This window comes from Equus asinus, chromosome 9 (assembly GCF_041296235.1).
Source record: "Equus asinus isolate D_3611 breed Donkey chromosome 9, EquAss-T2T_v2, whole genome shotgun sequence".
NCBI classification, from domain to species: domain Eukaryota; kingdom Metazoa; phylum Chordata; class Mammalia; order Perissodactyla; family Equidae; genus Equus; species Equus asinus.
In genome coordinates this window covers 43,757,133-43,777,906 of record NC_091798.1, presented here as the reverse complement: position 1 = coordinate 43,777,906, position 20,774 = coordinate 43,757,133, and the positions used below count along the sequence as shown (strand labels likewise).

Here is a 20,774-nt window from a genome sequence, read left to right as displayed (position 1 = left end):
AAATTTTAATAAAATTCAACTTATCAAGTTTTCCTTTCATGAATTGTGCTTCTGGTGCTGCATCTAAAAACCCATTCCCAAACCTGATTAACCCCCTACATGTCAAAATAATTGAATTTAAAAATTCACACGCAAAGAAAACCCCAGGCCTAGATGGTTTCATTGTTGAATTCTATCAAACACTTAAGGAATAAATAATAAGAATCTTGTACTAACTCATTCAGAAAATAGAAGAAGAAGAAATACTTCTCAGTCCGTTTATGAGGACAGCATCGTCCTGATAACAAAACCTGACGAAGACGTAAGAAAAGTGTGGATCAATTGCTGTCATGGACACAAGAATAATGAGGCATATTAAAGAGACAGAAATCCTTCATATAACTTTATCAAATCAAATCCAGGTGTGTAAAAAAGAATACCACATCATGACTGAGTAGGATTTATTTTAGAAATGCAAAGTTAATTTAATATTTGAAAACCAACAGAATAAAGAGAGGAATACCATTTTAACAAAAGAAAGGAGAAAAACCATTTGATTATCTCAAAGACATAGAAAAAGCATTGCCAAAACTCAACACCCATCATCAGAGTGAAAGCTCTCAGTGACTTAGAGAAGGGATTTCCTCAACCTGATAAAGGACATCTACCGAAAACCTATAGCTTACCGGTTTACACTTAATGGTGACAAATGAAACACTTTCCTGCTAAGATTAGAAACAAGATAATGTTGTCCACTCTCATCACTTCTATTCAACATTGACCTGGAGATCCTAGCCAGTGCCATAAGTCGAGTAAGAGAAGCGAGGCATACAGATGGGGATGGAGGAATTAACATTGTCTTTATTTGTGAATAATGTGATCATGTATGTAGAAAATCCTAGGAATTTTGAAAAAGCAACTAGAACTAATAAATGAATTTAGCAAATTCAAAGGATGCAAGGTCAATTTACAAAGATCAATTTTTTCTATAGCAGAAAATAATTAGAAAATAAAATTCAAGAGACATTTTCTCTCATAATAGCATGAAAATCATAAAATACATTAAGGGAAAGTTTAACAGAATGTACATAAGACCTCTACACTGAAAACTACAAAACATTACTGAGAAAATTTAAAGAGACTTAAGTAAATTGAGAGATACGCCATATTCATGATGTGGAACACTCCATGTAGTGAAGACGTCAATTCTCCCCAAGCAATGCAGTCCAAATCCGTCACAGCACATCATTTTTGTGGAAATTGACAAGTTGATTCTAAAATTTGTGTGGAAACACAAAGGCCCTAGAATATCCAAAGCAATCTTGAAAAAGAAAAAGTTGGAGAATTCAAACTGCCTGATTTCAAAACTTACTATAAAGTACAGCAATCTCACGTGTGCTACTGACGTAAAGACAGACATATAAATCAAAAGAACAGAACAGGGAGTCCAAAAACAGACCCACATAGATGATCAATTCATTTTCAGCCAAGTTTCCAAGATAATTCAGTGGATAAAGGATATTGTCTTCAACAATTGGTGTTGGAACAACTGGATAGTTACATGGAAAAGAGAGGGCACCTGGACCCACTATCTTACACCTACACACAAATTAACTTAGAATGGAGCATGGGCTTAAATGTAAAGGCTAAGGAGAAAATCTACCCCGTACTAGGATAGGCTGAGATTTCTTTGGATACAAAAAATCACCAGTCATAAAAATTTATAAATTGGATTCAATAAAAATTAAAACCTCTTACTTATCAAAAGACACAGTTAATAAAATGGAAGGCAAGTAACAGGCTTGGAGAAAATATTCACAATCCAGATATCTGACGAAGAACTTTTAGCCAGAATACGTGAAGAACTTCACAACTCAAAAAGACAAGAAATCTAGTGTTAAAACAGGTGAGATATTTTGAATAGGCACTTTGCACAAGACCATATATGAACAGACAATAAACACATGATTGTATGTTCAACATATTTATTTAGCAGGGACATTCAATGAGATAACTCATGGCTAGAATGGCTAAATTTTCATGATTGACAATGTCGCGTATGGGCAAAGATGGGGAGCAAGTAGGATGCTCATACATTGCTCTGTATGGGGATGCAAAATTATACAGACACTTTGGAAAAGAGTTGGGCTGTGTTTTACAAAGTTAAACATATGCTTGCCATGTAGCCCAGCAATTAAACTCCTTGTTATTTACCCAAGAATAATGAAAAAATTTGGAAAAAAAAGACTTGTACATAAACATTCTTAGAAGCACTATTCATAATAGCCCAAAATGTGAAACAATCTAATAACCATCTACTGGTGAATGGGTAAACAAAGAAACTGCCAACCTGTTTCCCAGAGAGGCTAATTCTATTGGTGTGCAATTCCAGGAAAGGGAAAATGATAGTTACAGAGAGCAGATCAGTGTGCCTGAGGCTCAAGGTTCAGGGGATGGGAATCGACTGCACATGGGGCTCAAGGGGAACTCTGGGTGATGGACATGTTCTGTATCTCGACTGTGGTTGTAGTACATGGCCATATATAATTATCAGAGTTAATCAAACTGTATCCTTAACATAGGTGAATGTTATTGACTGTAATTTATATCTCAATAAATCTGCAAGTAAGAAAATATTTCACATGCAGAAAAAAAAAAAGCTGACATTTCCAAGCGCTAGTGAGGTTGTGGAGTAACAGTAACTCTCCTGTGTTGTTGGTTGAAGTGTAAAATTGTACAGCCTCTCTGGGAAACAGGTTGGCAGTTTCTTTTAAAGTTACTGTATTCCATTCCTAGCTATTTATTCAAGAGAAATGAAAACATATGTCCATCAAAAGACTTTTATATAAATATTAGTAGCAGTTTCATTCATAAGAGCCCCAAACTAGAAACAACTCAAAGGCTCATCAGTAAGTGAATGGATAAGCAAATTGTGGTACATTCATAGAATAAAATACTACTCAGCAATAAAAAACAAGTCTCTGACATACACAACGTCGTGGATGAATCTGAGAAACATTATGCTGAGCCAAAGAAGGGCACATCTTGCCTGATTCCATTTACATGAAATTTTAAAACAAACAAGACTCTGTGATTGAAATCACAGTCATCGCTGGCTGGAGGTGAGGGGAAGTGACAGCGAAGGGGTACGAGGGAAGTTTTAGGGGTGATGGAAATATTCTAGATCTTGACTGTGGTGGTTGTGACATGTATACGTGTGTGTATATACATATATATGTGTGTGTATGTATTTGTCAAAATTCAACAACCTGTATACTCAGAATAGGTGCATTTTACTTTATGTAGATTGTGCTGGAAAAAAGATGCTAGCCAAGACCTTCAGCCAAGAGGAAGTTTTACCCAGTTCCTAAAATCAGTACCTAATTTAGATATTCCGATTACATTCCCATCCTCCAGCCTGATTTTAGGCATTCTAGCTTAAAAATAGGAGAAAAAATTAAAACGCTTTCTTTTAAAGGCATAGTTAGAAGGTAAAGTCACATCCATTATAAGGACTTTTCATTGCTACCATTTTAACACGAATTATGTACCTTCCCAGGGGTTCTCTTTGATGTGATTCCCTGTACGGAGCAATTATTGTGGGACAGAGAATTGCAGTTTTAGTTCTAAGAACTCATCTTGCTTTCTGCAGAGGCAAGGTTGTCCTTCCAACTTCTGGATGTGTGACCAAGGGCTGGCTTTTCATCCAGGAACACTAAGTCCGTTGTTTATCATTTTGTGTCTACTGCACACACAAGAAACTTGAGGACATTTAGATAATTTCCATGGGAAAAAAACCCCTTGTTATTTCAATTATCTAGTGACAGTCATTTGAAAAATTATTTTACTTTATCTAGATAATTGACCCACTGGCCCACTTCGGGGCTGGTCGTGTAGACGTGCTATGTGCGGAAGTGGACACGGCTGCTGAGGGGAGGGGACAGATACTCATGCAGTACCAGTGATGCTCCGGGCATGGGGCTCAGTACTTAATGAGCATCCTCTTCGTTAATTTACCTTCACAACAGGCGTCTCAGGCAGCTCCCATCATCTCCGTCTTTCACCTGTGGCTGAGGGTCAGCTTGGGTAAGCAGTGTGGCCTTTAAATTGTGAAATAGGATTCAAACCTGAGATCTTACTGACCCCCAAACCCAAGATCTTACTGCCACAACTCAATACAGAAAATAAATTATGATCCAAAGATAGCTAAGGAAACAGTCTCACGTTTATCACATCTGAAATGCCATCTTGCCTGCATGTGCCTGGAGCAAGTTGCCTGCATGTTCCCATGGCACATGGGTACGGGGGACCACGCCAGGGGCAGCCCACAACACATCACCATCTCACAGCAGCCAGCAGGACTTGTCTCTGGAGTCCTTGAGAGTCTGGGCTGATCTGTTTCCCCCCTCATTTTGCAGAATGTGTGCTTCTCAGCATCTCGGCCCACCTGGAAGATCCCGCAATTTTCTTGTGAAAAGACCAACCCAAAGTTCTCAGGGTTTTGAGAGCTTGTGTTACCCGCTGCGCTACCAAGCCCATTTTACACTGGATTGAATTTCTCCTCTTTATGCAGGAACTCAGCCCTGTGCACCATAATACCATAAGAGTCGTGAATATTAAGAACAAATTTTTCTTTCCCTTTTCTCCTGCTGCCCCTGCCGTGTTAATAGGCAGCAGGACCAGGCAGGTGTGTAATTCTGCATGGGTCACCTGGGTTCCATGGGCTCCCATGGGCAGGGTGCGCTGGGCTGGGGTGTACTTGCCTTGCTGAGGCAGAAGAAATGCTTTTGTGCGTGTTTGGAGGCTGGGGGAAGGTTCATGGCCAGGTCATCGCCAGCATTCTTTCCTTGGCTTCAGTGGCAGGCAGTGCTGGGCCCCACCGGGAGAAGCCCGGAGGGCGGGGCTGGGGTCTTGGGGGGCAGAGCTGCAGCTGCTGTGTTTGGTTTCCCTTTGGTCCCAGGGATTTAGATAAAAGGGCTGCTTTTATTGACTGGGGAGACTGGGGGAGGGAGAGGACCCTAGAAGTCAGCTTTCGCCTTTTTGTTTTGCTAAGCAAACATTTATTGAGCATTTACTGTGTGCCAGGCGTTGTGCTAAATGCTTTTCATGCATTATCAGGTTGAATCCACATACAGCCCTGCTGTTACAGTCTCCATTGACTGAGGAAGAGACTAAAGCTCAGAAAGGTTAAGTAATCTACCCAAGGTCACACAGTTTATAAATGGTGAAGAGTGTGGGCCCTGGAGCCCTCTCTCACCTGGATGATTGCAAGAGTCCCCTTACTGCTCTCCTCTTTCTTTCCCCCCCGCCAACCCCCATCTACCTGCTACTCTGCCACCAGAGGGGTCTGTCTAGATCTCAGGCCGGCTCTGCAGTCATCAGTGGCTTCCATTTTCCCACAGTGCATAGTTCACACAGTGATCCAAGCTCTACTTATCCCTCCCCCAGGAGTCCCACTGAGCTGGGCTGTTTCCACCATGGGCCTCCCTCCTTCACACCTTGCCATCCTCTAGAATGCCTGAGCCCAGGCCTCCTGCCCATCTCTCGAAGCAGCTCTCCGAGGCCCCTCCTGTAGGGAGGCACCCCTTCACCCCAAGTCACAGCTCATCTGCCAACTCCTTCTGGCCCCCCGACATGCTGGCCTTGGTCAGATGGGGCTCCAGAGGTAAGAGGTGTATGTTGTTTGTCTTTCCACTCCAATACCTGCACGAGAACTGGCATGCGGTGGGCTTTCTGCTAATGCTTGTTACCCTGATTCACACGGGAAAACCTGCCTTTTTGCACCTTTGTTCTTAGTGCCCAAGGGGCTTCACGGTCTCAGGACTCTCCTAGACCCCTCCCCCAAATGGCACGAGCCCCATCCCCAAGGGAGGGCTGGGCTAAGTGGTCATTCCCTGCCTAGTAATAAAGTCACAGGAAGAAATGGGCCAGTGATTTGAGATGAAGGCACTGCCCTCCGGGTGGGTGGGTTTAGGCAGGCGGAAAAAGATGACCCGAGGGGCCTCCGTCCAGAAAGTTGAATGGGGCCTCGTCCTGGGCTGAGGGTCTGGCTGGGTTTGGCTGGCTCTGGACCGACACAGGAGATGCTGGGGTGAGATATGAGGGTGGCCAGGGACAGACATCAGACCCACACAGGGGTGCAGTGGGAGGGCAGGCGAGGGGGCCCTGGGAGCGCAGGTGTTCCCTGGTTAACGGGAAGCCGGAGGGGCAGGGATTATCCAATTTGAGATCAGGACACAGAAATGCACTGGATGCTACTTGCTGAAATGAATTAGGATCCCAGCTCGGTATTCAAGTCACAAAAAAAACTCTCAAAGTGGTATTAACTGGGGATCAGTGTTACCCACTCTGGTTAATGAGTTGATGATGCTTCCGTAGGACCTTTCCACTGAGTCTGAAGGGGAAACATCGCTGGACCTCAGTTTCCTCATCTGGAGCACGAGGCCCCAGCACAGCAGCCCTTCTGCCAAGCAGGTGGATGTGTCTAGGGGAGAGAGACCCTGCCACCCCTGGGCTGTGGGCAGTGATGAAGGGGCTGCCCGAATATGCATCTCTCTTGAATCCTTAGCATCAGCAGTCGCTCCACAGGAGAGGATAGAACCTGGCTATGCTGCCTCATTGCTGTCAGACGGTAACATATCGTTACGGGTTACATCAATTCTGAGTTTTAATAAGAGTTTCTGGGTGGCGGCAAGTCTCCTGCCATGCCTAACCTACATGTAGGACACGGATTGGTTCATTTCATTCCTAACAACCCTCGGAGCAGGACAGAGGTGGGGGGCTGATGTTCTCATTTCTAAAATGGAGCTGATGCTGCTCAGACAGGGCAGGTGACTGTCCCAAGGTCACACAGGTGAGTGGCAGAGGTAGGGTAGAAGTCAGACTTGGCTCACTTGCACGCTCGTGCCCCAGGCTGCTCTGCTGGCTGGCCTTGCTCTGACCATGGCCACAGAACAGGCCCCACATGTGTGCGGCGTGGGACATCGGGCTAGGGCGGTCTGTCTGTCCTCTCTCCCCAGCTCTCCCCGAGCACACGGATGGCAGAATGTACCAACCATGTTTCTCTGCACCCATCTCCCGGCAGATCATGGCCCGGATGGCCCTTCTCTTCTCCACCCGAGGGCCCCCTGTGGCCCTGGTGGTCCTACCCTCTGCATATCACACCCTGGAAGGCTCTTGGTGGAGGCAGCTTGGGGCAGCATTGCTTTGTTTATAGTTGGTTTCCAAGCCTGATGCTTCAGATAAAAACAAAAGAGAGTGACACCTTTGGTGATGACGCTGGCTCACGAGTGTACATCACTGCTCACAGAGCATTTCCACACTAGCAGTCATGTTGGAGAGGCCCACAGGTCTGACTTCTTCACAGAAGGATATTGGAAGGTCATCTGGAACAATGACTGGGGCCTGTGGCTTGCTGACCACAACTGTAGGTGCCAAGGGGCAGGACTGGAGTGTGGGTAAGAGCTCAGACCTCAGTGTCAAACAGCCCGGAGCTGGCTCCTGACCCTGCCACCTCCTCCTGTGTGAGCCTGAGCCAGTTGCTTAGGCTCAGTGCCCCCACCTGTGACATAGGGGCGATGCTGCTGCTGATGATAATAATAGACACAATCGGGCACGTGAGCCCCAGCCGGGACCCTCAGTCATGGACAGCAGACCCTAAGGACTGGAACTGGTTGTGGATTACTATTATGGCCCTGGTGGAAGTGGGTCCTCCCAGCCCCCTCCCCCAGGAGGCTGGGAGGAGGCCAACTGGCCAGCTGACCCCGCAGGACAGGTTCCTCTGTGAGGCGGGCCTTGCGCCTGCCCAGAGCCCCTTATGCATGAGAGACACAGGGAGATCGTGTTAAGGCCCCCCGGCGTCCGTCAATTGTTCAATCAATCAGGCTAATCTGCCTGCCCCTCGATAAGGGCAAGGATCAGGTTTCAGGGAGATTTTCCTGGGATTACTTTTGGTAGCCGCTCAGTCTAGACAGGCCTCTCAGTTACAGGGGTGCAGACAAAGGCGAGGACCGGGAGTGCCCGGCCACGAGGCGGGCCCAGAGCCCGGCCGGACCAGCCTCACCCTCCCTCCAGGCCCTGCTCTCTTCCTGGGGGGCCAGGGCAGGGAAGAAATCAGTTGGCTGACCGGAGGTCTGCTCAGTCCAAGTGAGGGTCCTGAGCCCCTGTCATGTGCCCAGGCAGGGCACCAAGGCACCATCCTAGTAGGAGTGGCTGACGTGCGTGGAGCACTCTCTGTGCCAGGACCACAAGGAGCACGGCTCATTCTTTATCTGGCTCGGTTCCTGCAGCCATCTCATGGGCCAGCCTCTCTTGTTGTGCCCACTTTAAAGACAAGGACAGTTAGGCACAGGAAGCGCCACCCTCCCCACCCCCCTCCCCAGCTAGAAAGTTTTAGAGCTGGGACCCAAATCCAGGCCTGTCCTTGGGGTTATCCTGGGAACTTGGGGCAGGGATAGGTTGGTGAGAGAAGGGCTGTCCCAGTGCTGAGGGGACGGACAGGCAAGGAAGTCTACCTACACACCTCACTCTGGGTCCCCAGCCCGGTTTTGCTACTTCTTTGCTCTGGGACCTGGGCAAGTCCCTTTTGAACATCAGTTTGTTCATCTGTAAAATGGGCATGAGATCTACCCTGCCAAATAGGAGCATGACGTGAGTCACCCGAGAATGTGTGTGAGATGATTTTGGAAGTTATGAAGTGCTATGCCTTTGCTAGTCCCCAATTCCTAGCATGCCATCTGCCAGAGTAGGCTGTGAATAAATGGATGGATGAATGAATGAATCTGAATAACCCTCGTTCTAATGTAGAATTGGTGAGTCTCATTTGTTCCCCTTCTCCACCTCCTGAAATCCTCCCAACCCTGGGAAATTTGGGGAGCAGCCCAAGGCACAAGGGACAGGGACCTCCAGGTACAGCTCCTCTCCAGTTTTCCTAGATGATTGGGAGACATGTCCTGCCCTCACTGGCATCCTGGGGACCTGCAGATATTGCTGTGTCCAGAAGGGTGTGCCTGCCCTGCTTGGGATTTTGGAGCAGAGCCTGGAGAGGGACCTTGAGGGAACATCCTTTGGAGGCTGTGATGTGAACTTTAATCATGTGTGTATGAGTGCGGGTGCGTGGGTATGTGAGAGAAAGAAAGAGAGATGAGGAGACAGACAGGTGTGCATGGCTCATTTCCTGACTCATCTACTTTGGGTTTGAAACAGGCTCTACATTAGTTTCTGGTTCTCGACATCTTTCCCCCATGCCCTCCCACAAAGTCAGAGACTTGGGTCAAGAGGACAGAGCATCATTCATTTAATGGATTAGCTTTTCCTAGAGCAGCAAAACCAAAAATCAAAACAGAGTAAAAAAATAATAACAGGAAAACACAAGTTCAATGAGACCCTCAGGCATTGCTCCTCCATACCAATGGCCCTACCTCCAAGCTTTCTTTATTTTTAGGGCCTCAAATCGGAAATTGACCTTGTACATGAAACTTGAAGGGCAGAAGCTGCTCAGAGATGGCCTCGGGGCAGGGGCGGGGGTGGGGGGCGGGGCTGACATGCATCCCCATCCCCCACAGTTCTCCAGCTTGCACACTGTGCTCTTTGGATCCGAGTATATATGATCAAGGGAGCATAGGGAGGTGGGAAGATGAGGTCTCTATGGCGAAGGACCCTGGGGAGAGGCATGAGGATCTCAGAGTTTTGAGTCTCAGTGACCTGAGTTTGAGGCCTAGACCCACCATCTGCCAGCTATGTGACTTAGGCAAGTTGGTTAACCTCTCTGAGCCTCTGCTTTCTCTTCTGTGAAACGGGGAGAATGATAAGACTTATGTTGTGAGGCCATTGTCAGGATTTGTCTGAGATGGCAGGTATGAAAGGGCTGTGTGGAGAGAAAGGCCTTCAGAAATGTTCACCCTTGGGAGGATGCGTGTGGGGAGCCATTGGCAGGGCTGTGAATCCACTGGCAAGGCCTTTGCTATGGGTTTTGGGGGTGTTTGACTTGTCCTGTGTAATCGGCCTTGGGCGCCTCGACTCATTTCCATTTTCACAAATGCATTAAAAATGCCACTGGGCTCAGAACAAACACCAACTTAACTCCGTAATAGAGTCTTGAATCTCCACCAAGCCATGCATGGCTGCTCCCAGCAAGATGAGCAGAATTATAATGAAATCAGCATGTGTTCATGGACGTTGACTGTGTTATTAGCATCTCTGGATTTGATGAACTCTAATCGTTTCCACGGTCCATGAGCGAACGATGTCAGTGAAAGAGAGGTGGGAACCATGCCCACGGGTGGAAACCAGCCGCGTGCGTTGCAGAAAAGGCAACGGCAGCAGGTCCACCACCTTCTTTGTGGGGAGACTGGAGGGAATCACATGACAGCTCTGGGCCTCAGTTTCCTTAATCTGTCAAATGTGATCATTCCTATTCTGTCTACCCACAGGGCTATTTTGAAGACCACATGAAAATCTCTACTGAAAAGAAGTTAAAAAGTATGGAATTTTGTACAAATGTGTAGGGTTGTTATTGATGGAAGAACATCGTGGTGTATAGATAATCACTGGCAACAGATGGTTTGTAAAATTTTATAGTTAAATTTTAGGTTTCTGAAATCTGAGTGACTTGGAAAATATGCCAACCGAGACAAGTGTTTACATTTCTAGGATCCCACACTTTGTGTGTTTTACAGTTAATCACACACCCTTCTATCTTCTTAAATAGAGCAGAGCAGACAAAATTTAACCTTTTCTTGTTGACCTGACCATTATAAACATTATCAACAATGATAGCTATTAGAGGCCAACACTGAATACACACTTTACCTCTATTATCTTATTTAATCCTCCTCACAAACCTGGGAGGCAGATCTGATTATTTATTCTGCTTTATAGTGAGGAAACTGGAGCTCAGAGGAGGGAGATGTCATGCCCCAAATCATACAGCTAATAAGAAGTGGGGGAGGACTGTGAGCCCCTGAAATCTATCGTCCTCTGGTATTGCCAGTAAGTCGATTAGAAATATTTGACCTTTCCCCCCTTCCTCCCTTCTCCCTCCTTCCTTCTGCAATAATTCAGTCAAAAAGCCATTGGGTGTTAGTGTGGTGGAGTGAGAAGCTTGGCAAACCTTCTCCCCAAATAAAACTGGACAAACTTGTTGAAAACAACCATTTCAGGACTCTAGGAACTGACCAAAATCATACATTTCTGGTAAAAAGGTAAAATGGTACAGCCACTTTAAAAAACAGTTTGGCAGATTCTTAAAAAGTTAAATGTAAACGAATCTATTCAACCCGATATCCACTTTTCAGTATCTGCCTGTGTGGGTTTCCTATCATTGCTGTAACAACTTCCCATACACTTAGTGGCTGGAGACAACACAAATGTATTATCTTACAGTTTGGGAGGTTGGAAGTCCAGCAGGATCTCACAGGGCTAAAATGGGGGTCCAGCAGGCTCATTCCTCCTGGACGCTCCACAGGAGAAACGTTCCAGCTTCTTTCCCTGGCTCATGGCCTCCTTTCCCCATCTTCAGAGCCAGCAGCAGTGGGTTGAGTCCTTTTCATATCACATCACTCTGACTTTCTCTTCTGCTTCTTCTACCTTTAAGCATCCTTGTGGGTACACTGGGCCTACCCAGGTAATCCAGGATCATCTCACTTTCTTAATTTCAGTTGATTAGCAACCTTAATTCTATCTGCTATCTTAATCCCCTTTTGCTGTGTAACATAACATTTTCACAGGTTCTGGGGATGAGGACATGGACATAATATAAAATAATCCAGGATAATCTTATTTTCTTAAAGTCAGCTGATTAGTAAGTTGGACGCCTCTGGGAGCTATTATTCTGCCTACCACACTACCCAAGATAAATGAAAATATGTCCACACAAAGACTTGTACATGAGTGTTCATAACAGCATTATTACAGAGTAGCACCAAACTGGTAATAATCCAAATGTCCCTTGACTGGACATTTAATGGATGAAGTATGACCTATCCATAAAATGGAATATGATGCAGCAATAGAAAGGGGCTACTGATGCATGTTACATCATGGATGAACTTCAAAACATTATGCTAAGTGAAATAAGTCAGATGCAAAAGATATATAATTCCCTTTATCTGAAATTTCCAGTAGAGGCAAATCTACAGAGACGGAAAGCAGGTCAGTGGTTGCCTGGGGATGGGGGTGGGCTGCAAATGGATGCTGGGAAGTTTGTTGGAGTGATGGAAGTGTTCTAAAATTGAATTGTGGTGATGGCTACACAATTCTATGAATTTACTAAAAAATCATTGAATTGTACCCTTTAGGTGGGTTAATTTTATGGTAAATAATTTAGAATTCACTAAAGCTATTTGGAAATAAAGAAAAAAAGTATTTACACAGGACTGCTGGGGAATATGGCCTGGCGCAGATTGAAGGCCATGTGACGTAGGTGGCTGAATGCGATGGCAGCCTAGTGGATTCGAGAATTTTGTTATACACAGGGGAACCGAGCAGATAAGCAAATAGATTGAAGATAATGGGGCTGATTTTCCCGCTATAAGAGGAGAGAGTCACAGAGAGGAAAGGGGAAAGTGAGGACGAACCCAGGGTTGTTGGACTGGAATTGGAGGTACAGGTGTAAACGTGTCGTTCTCAGTATAGATAAATATGACTAGGTAGTGTGGTAGAGCAGCCTAAGGTGCTGGATCAGTAGAGATAAATCTAGAAATTAGCATATATGTAAATGTGATGTATATATGCATATATATGCATATACAAAAATTGCTGAGTTCTTTCCACTGGGAGGGCCTAGAAACAATGCCACCTATGTAGGAAATAGCACAACTAGTTGCTCAGGCAGTGGTTTCTAGTACCATTTTCCATTAATGGGGACCAGGATTCCTTCAAAAAATGTCTGATTCCAGGGCTGGGGCAGGAAAGTACATGATGAGCTGGGACCATCTTTTGCCAGAGTAAGGAGGTCATCAAAGAATGATGCAGACATGGCAAAAGAACATGGAAGCCAGCTTGAAGGGGCTCCCACTGGCACACTCTGGGACATCTGAGCATCAAAATATATAATTGTGGTAGTGGGTTAAAACCCATTAAACAGCAATCCGTGAGTCTACACTGGTATAACTGAATAAATGTGGAAGAAGAGAAATCTCCTCATCACAGTAGAATGCCCACTGATCAGTGTAGAAGAGTAGTGGGCTTAGAAAAATCTCCATTCTGCAGTCGTTATAATAATAGTTAATTCAAGCAAAAATTAATTAAAATTGTTTCATGTTAAAAAGATATATTTGCATGCGATGATGTGCCAGGCTATAATTCAGAACCTACTCAGATACGTGGTACTGTGCGTCCCTGCCCTGCATGGTCACAGGCTGCTTCTCTAAGTCTCTTTCCATCTGTTTTTATGGTTCTGCCTTCTTTCTCTCAGTGTGTCTCTGCTGTGGGTTAGCAGCTATCACTTTTTGCTGTCACTAATGTTCCACCTTTGCGTGGTCCTGCCTGACCTCACTGGCAGCTCCTGCAGCGACTTCCAGTCTGACGCGGCCAGGCTGCCATAGGAACAAGCTCGTTCGGGGCAGCATTGCTGGCTCTGAGGGACTCGCTGTGTGAGGAAAGGGCTTGGGCTTTCATGTGTGGGAGTTGTGACAACTCTTTTGGCTGCTCAAAGACCTCGTGGCCTACTTCCTGGCTCCTAAAACATTCTGAAGTAAGATTGCCTGAGGGTTGGGTCTAAGTTGTGACCACCTTTTCTTTGGGGTTACGTCTGGTTTCTTTTCTTAAAGCAGATTTGCGTGACAGGTCAATGTGAGAATGAGTGCCCCCTGGTCACCACTGGAGCCCAGAGGTTGCCAAATGTTAATAGATTGGCCAAGGCCACCTGCAGGGTGAATTGTCTGTTGGCAGCCATTTGTGAGGTGACTCCAGGGTTACCATCCAGGGAAACAACAGCCACATGATTCTTTTAATGACAACGAGCAAATCCTTGGTTGTTAAGGAGCCAAGTAACTGCCTCAGTCACCCCTCCAGGCCTAGACCCTTTTGCTCAGAGACAAATGCTATTTCTTCACTTGCCAGTCCACACATTCCACAAGTCTCTCCATTTGCATGTTGGCTGGGCCATTGTGAACCGTGTAGCTGTGTCTGTCCTTCCCTCTCAGGGCCTGGGAGGAAGGTACTTCTGAGGGCAGATCCCTAAGACAGCTGTCATCTATGGAGACCACATTGCCAGTGGCAACTCTGGGCTTGGAGGCGTGGGCAGGACAGATGGCCCTGAGCGCTGGGAAGCCGTCCCAGGAAGTTTGGTTAACCACCCACAAATTGTCATCCTGGAGCTGAAAATTAGGTTTCTGAACTCATTTTTATGTGTGTTTGTGTTGGCCACTCTCCTCAGGACAAGCTTGGCCAGCCAAAGAATGAGGGAAATCATGCTGTGTCCACTTTGAGAGGGTCGTTCCAAAAGGGATGAGTTGGCCGGCCCGGGGCTTTTCTGATAGGGCCCGGCATGCCCTGCTTGGCAGGGCTTGGTTTTGATTTGGGCTGAGTGCTGTCTTGGGAGTGGTAGCGGGGGTTTGCTATGCCAGGAGAGGCCCCAGAAGCCAGCTTGCACTATGTAGAAGGCAGTTTCTTCCAAGGTACAGCCATCAGGAGCCAAGGAGGTCTGCTTATGTGGCGCATGCATCAGAGCAGTCTGGATCTTTCCCTGATTCTTCTAGGCCCTGTCACATGGATTTGGGAAGTGCCTGCTCTCTGTGTACCCCCCCTGTACCAGGTCCAGGCACATTTGGCCCTCTGTGATAGGAAACACACGTTGGGAAGTGGTGCTCTGGTCTCAAGTCTCACATCTGCCAAGAGAAGGAGACAACATATGCAAATATTTCCTCTCTCCCTTTTGGAGCCCAGTGTTCTCATTTGTTATCAAGGGGGCCAGATTAGAGGCCCTGTAAGGTTCCTTCCAGATAACATGATACCTGCAAAGCCACCTGCCTGGCAACTCTCCTCAATAAAGGTGTAAGTATCTGTCCCACGTGTAGACCCCTAGGCATGGAGCTCAGGCAGGGCAGGGGAGAGATTGCGTCCTTGCTGGCAACTTGTAAGATCTTTTCTTTGTCTTTGGGCTTGTATAGTTTCGCTGCAATGTGTCTAAGTGTGAATTTCTTTTGATCTATCCTACTTGGTATTCACTGGGCTTCCTAAATCTGGGGATTAACACCTTTTACCAATTCTGGAAAAGCATCTGCTGTTATCTCTTTATTTCCTCTCTCACATTCTATTATCTTCAGGAAATCTAAAGAGATATATACTAAATAAACGTTCTCAATCTTTCCTTAAACTTTGCAGGAAAGTACTTAGAAACTTACTTTTTGCTCACAGATTTGTGGGTTGCCTCTGGTGGCTCCACTCCATGACTAAGGTTGGGTTCAGGTCTGATCTGCATGGCGCTGATCTCGGGGCCTAGGAAGAAGGGGCATCAATTACCTGGGTGAATTCTTTGGCATATGAGAGGCCAAAACAAACCACAGAAGTACATTTAATGTTGTCATACATCATGTCCACTCACACTCTGTTGACCAAAGGCAGTCACATGGCTAAGCCCCAAATAGTGGGTGGGGAGTCTGCTTCACTCATGGAGGGGCTGAGGAAAGATGATTACGTGCTGAACGATAATGCAGTCTACCACAGTCTGTCCTCTTAGTCACAAACATTCACTGTAAGCCTCTAGCAAAATGCACTTCCTCCCTCCCCAAGACAGTCCAAAAGTTCCATCTAATCATCACATCAGCCTCAGAGTCTTGTAATTTACATCCGTTCTCTTGACTCAGAGGCCTGTCAACTAAAGACACGAGTATTTGTGTCCCCACCCCCCAAAAGCCATGTGCACTATATGCAATTGAAGAGCAGGGACCAAGTAACCACAATTATCATTCCCATTTGAAAAGGGGAAGAGTGGGAGGCACAAAACAGTGGTCATAGTGGATTCTTCCTTCTGGGAAATACTGTGAGCTCCTCCAATCGTGGGGTTAGGCGGTTTTCCTTGATTGGGTCATGGTTCTGCTCTCTTGGAGCAGCATCCAGGTCCATTCTCCACGGCCCCTGGTTTCACCCTCTGAGAGTTCCTATCTTTTCCATTATCTTCTTTGCCTACCTCTGCAGAAAGTGCTAGAAAATATGCCCTCTTCAAGTGGCTGAGTCACTTTCTCAGCTTGCTCCCTGCCTGTAGAAATTTAGGGGGGGCAAAGACCTTTTTATATCAATGCTTTGGGCAGTATAGTACTCTCAAAATCATGTTTAAAAATGCATTTGACTTTATTATATTTTTAATATTTTATTAAATACCTTTAAAAATGCTTTTGAGTCCCAATTCCATATGCTAAAAGCCAGACCCACAATTCTTTTGAGGCCTGCCCCTCCCTCCCCCTCCTCTCTCCCTCTGTCTCTGTCTCTTCTCTCTCTCTCTCCCCTTAATTGCAGGTATCTTGAGTTAATCAGGCTTCCATGGGAGGAAAACCGGATTTTGTCCTTAATCTACCAGGTACGCCTTAATCCAATCAGTTTTCACTACTGTGCTGTGTGATGGCTACATCTGTGACTTGATCTCTATTCTGTGCCCTTGATCTGGTCTTTGACCTAGGACTGCCTCTTAGCGGCCACACCCTCAATTTGATGAGAAAACAGTTCCGTTTCACAGTTTTGCAAGTCCAGGGACTCCAGGATCCTCTCACTTCTGCTTGCAAACTGGCCAGTTCTTCACTGAGCTCATTTCTTTCTTGTAGCGCCCTATGCAATGCAGCTAGTAACACCAACTCACACAAGGAGTCAGCGTTTCTGACGCTTGCTCACTGGAAGCCATAAAGACATTAGGTACACGTTGAGTTTTCCAAGGCTCATGGAAGCAGTTTTACTGATACTTGACCCAGGGGCCATTTCCAGCCCTCTTAGGTTTCCTGACCACCTGCTGCCCAGTCCCAAAGCCAATGCCACGTATTTTGGGTTGTGATAACTCCTCCCTTCTAGGTACCAATTTCTGTTTTAGTTAGTTCTTGCAGAAGTAATAATTCCTGATAACTCCAGTGGCTTACAACAAAAATACCTTTTACTCCAGGGTCTGTCTGCAGGTCTTCTGTTCTGCTCCAGGCCGTGGGTCAGGTTCAGATCTCTTCAACTCATTGTCCGTTCTGGGCTCCAGGCTGAAGGCAACCGCTACCCAGGGCCTGCCCCTCACATGGCACAGCACAGAGGGTGGGCATCAGCTTATTTTAAAAAACAGGGGAGGGGCCCATTCTATCTCTGTGCCAATTTCTGAATTGTTTCTTTAGTTCTTTTCCAGTTAACTAATTCTCCCATCAGCTGTATTTAACTGTTCATTGGGCTTCTAAATTTCATTTTTTATTTCCAGAAATTCTAGTTGATTCTTTTTCAAGTACGCCTGGCCAGTTTTAAAATTTTATTTTTCCATTATGCTTAAGCTTGCGGATCTTATTGTATATTTCACATCTGCAAATTTAAGACCATTGTTTCTGTTGACTCTGAATCATGGTGGCTTCTTTCCTTGGATATTTGGTAATTTTTCAGGGTGAGTTCATATCTAGCTAATTGTAATCTGCAAAGTTCCTGAGGGGCCTGGGTTGAGCACTCACCCCTCCAGAGAGATTTGGTGAACGCTTCTTCTGGGTGCCCAGTGATGTCCCCTACCTGAAATCACTTTAAATTAACTTACCTGCTTGGAGTTTCCCAGGCTAAGAAGCCGTTGTGAATTTACACCCAGACCCGAATGAAGGCAGGCTGGGGCTGTGAACTCCCACGGGTCACCTCCTGGGTCTATCACGTTCAGAGCCGAGGCTGGAAACCACCAAGTTTCCCGGTGGTCTCTTTGTGCAGTGGCTGGATTGGAGGAGATTTATCTCTTCCAGTGGTCTCAGTCCAGACCTCCTCCCTTTTGTGGGCCAAAGATTTTGTTTCTGGGATTGGCAGGTGCCCCTGGGGCCGCCCACGGCTTCAGTGCTCGCATGGCTGTGGCCCCCTCAGCTACAGCTTCTAGCACTAGAGATTTCCCACACCTGTTCCCTCCCTTCCTCCTCCCCCTCTTCTTCCCCACCCCCATCTTTCGCTCACTTAAACTTTGCATTTAAGTTTATACTGATTGTGTCTATCCAGCATTTCTTGGTGTTTACTGTGGGAGGGTGGCCTGGCACATTGCCAGGAGCAGGAGGTCTCCCCTCCATAGCACACGTGTCTCATTCCTCCCTGGGCAACACAGTGGGCCCTGTTCCTCAAGAGGCCTCAGAGGCACAGCCCTGGATTCGGCCCAGGAGCCATCCAGAGGAAGGAAAAGGCCCGATTTCTCTTTACAAGGTTCTTGTCAGAGAGCAACAGGGCGTACAGACACAAGGAGGTGGAAGAGGAAGTCATGACGATGCATTTATTGAGCACCTGCTGTGTGCAAGATCCTTTGTCACCGCCTTGCCTATCTACTCATATCATCGTATTTAATCCTCACAGCAACCTTCTGAAAGGCTCAGAAATGGCAAGTAATGTACCCGAGGTCATACATGTAGTGGGTGGCTGGGCTGAAAAGCCAGGCCTACCTCCTTTTCACTGTCCTGTGCTTCTGCAGAGAACAAGGCACGGTGGGCCTGGCCAGCTGGGCCAGGCTGCATGGGAAGTAGCGTGACCCTTCCTGTAGTGCTCTGCACAGCTGTGTCTCTGGCGTGTGTGTGCAAGCTGACGGTGGGCATCAACGAGTGGGGGCTTTCCCCTTCCTCCTTTATCATGATGGTTGTAGATATTCCAAAGGGGCAGAGAAGTAAACCTTTTAAATGGGGCATGGAGATGCTGCACTGTGCGTGATGGTAGAGGGCTGCGGTGTAGTTGCGGCTGGCGGGGCTGCCCAGCCACATTGTCTTTAAAGTTGGCATCTAGCACCACTGGTGACTGGAGTGTAGGTGCGTCAGGTTGAGAGAGGTGTGTGTGGGCACAGGGACTTGACCGTGAGGCCGTGCTCCAGACCTCTGTAGAGGTACTAGCTGCCATGTTGTTGAGTTGCTCCCAAAACGCTCACCAGCCAGGACTCACCAGACCAAGGATCCTTGGGTGTTTTTTTTTACCCCCTACATCAGGATTCATTTCCAAGGGTCACAGCAGCTTTATCACACAAGTCTGGACTTAAATCTTCTCCCCAAACCTACTAGTGTTTGCTTACACCTTTTCCATGGAGAAAGTCGCCTTTCCTCTCTTCTCCCTGGCACTGGCCCCAGCCCCCATGCTGTCTGTTCCTCTGCATCAGGATGTCTCCATCACTGAGAGGTAAGGCTCCAGGAGACGTCAGTGGCAGAGCAGAAGGAAGCTGCTCCTGAGGGCATACAGGGCCCTGTGCTGGGTTCACCTCCGCTTTCCCAGGCCAGCAGGGGCGGGGTGCTCTCCAGGGGCAGGGAGTGGTCTCGGGGAGCTCAGTGACTGCGCGCAGTGCCCTGAGCTGGCTTTAGGTTCACAGAGGCTTCCTGGGCACAGCAGCCTGGACGCTGGGACCTCTGGGTGGAGTTCTGTGATAGGAGGGGAAACACCAGGTCAGGACGGGGAGCACAGTGATCTAGAGAGTAGACCCTGGGGTCAGACAGACCTGATTCAAGACTCAGCTCCGTCCCTTGCCTATGTGACCTCGGGCAAGTTCCTTCACTTCTTAAATGCTCAGTTTCCCCACCTGTGAGAGAGTGATAATACGACCTGTTTCTGTGTTGTTGCTACAGGGCCCTTTGCACAGTGTCCGACACGTGGTAAGCAATCAGTAAATGCTGTCTGTTGTTGTCGTCATCGTTGTTGATGTTGAAGGGCCCCTGGAGTCCACGGTGCTGTGTTCTGTTGGCTCTGGTCTGAGTGACAAGAGGAAAGCCCAGAAGAAAGAGCCCAATAATTCCATGTGTCAGCGTAGAAACCAAGTTGCCAGTATTGCTGAGGTAACGGCCCTCCAGCCCTGGGAGGAGGTGTCTGAAAGGCCAAGTGGAGTGAGCAGGTGGTTGGAGGGGGAGGGCCCCTTTCCCACGGCTTCCTCGAGGAGCCTGGCAAGTGAGGCCCCTGCTCCCGACTCAGATGGGCTGGTCTGCGCCGCCTTGCCCCACTGCATCCTCCCGGCAGGCCAGGGAGGCTAGGGTTATGTACCTGCACCCAAACATGACTTGGGTTTCCAAGGGCCTTTTCTAAATGAGGGCTGTGGAGGAGCTTGGGTTGCTGGAATAGGAATCTGGAGAGAAAACAGGCACTCTACGACTCCAGAGAGAACTAGGAGAAAGCCACCAAGATCGATGTTTGTAAAAGGATAGATATTCATTCTCTAGGCTACACTGCGCCTGTGGCTGTGGCCGTGTTGGGGCCCGGGGGCTCAGCCAGCGGCAGAAGTCAGCATCAAAGCCGGGTACATGGGCTCCAGAGCCCTGCTCTTGGCCAGCACACTGTGTGGGTCCCGTGGGCCCTGCAGTGTACAGCTGATACAGGGGGCTGCCCAGAGCTGCTCCCTGGGCCCTCTGTGGCCCTGCATTGCCCATATTTCATGTCCCACTATGAATCTGCAGGATTGAGAACTGACTCAAAAATCTGTTGGCCTGAACTGGCATTTGGAGCTTTCTCAGGTGGTGCTCCAAAAGGTTTGAGAGGGGCACGCAGCCTCGTGTGGGAAGATTCGTGTTAAGTTGTGGAGGGCCCATGTCCTGATCACCATGAGGGCGAAGGGCATGCCTGACCCTGGGACCCGCCCAGCCACGTGAGAGGGGCCGTGTGCCTCCTGGGCAGCAGATGCCCTCACAGTCATATTCATAGGGTGA

General features: G+C 47.3%; 1 long non-coding RNA gene across 2 annotated transcripts in view; it reads left to right on the top strand.

The window, feature by feature from the left end:
- Positions 1-10,863, top strand: part of LOC139046177 (uncharacterized) — a 141,121-nt gene extending 130,258 nt beyond the window's left edge. For both annotated transcript variants that reach the window (XR_011505817.1, XR_011505818.1), the window contains exons 2-3: positions 5,428-5,644; positions 6,358-10,863. This is a non-coding gene — a long non-coding RNA (uncharacterized lncRNA). The remainder of the gene's footprint in view (positions 1-5,427; positions 5,645-6,357) is intronic.
- The last annotated feature ends 9,911 nt before the right edge of the window (positions 10,864-20,774 follow it).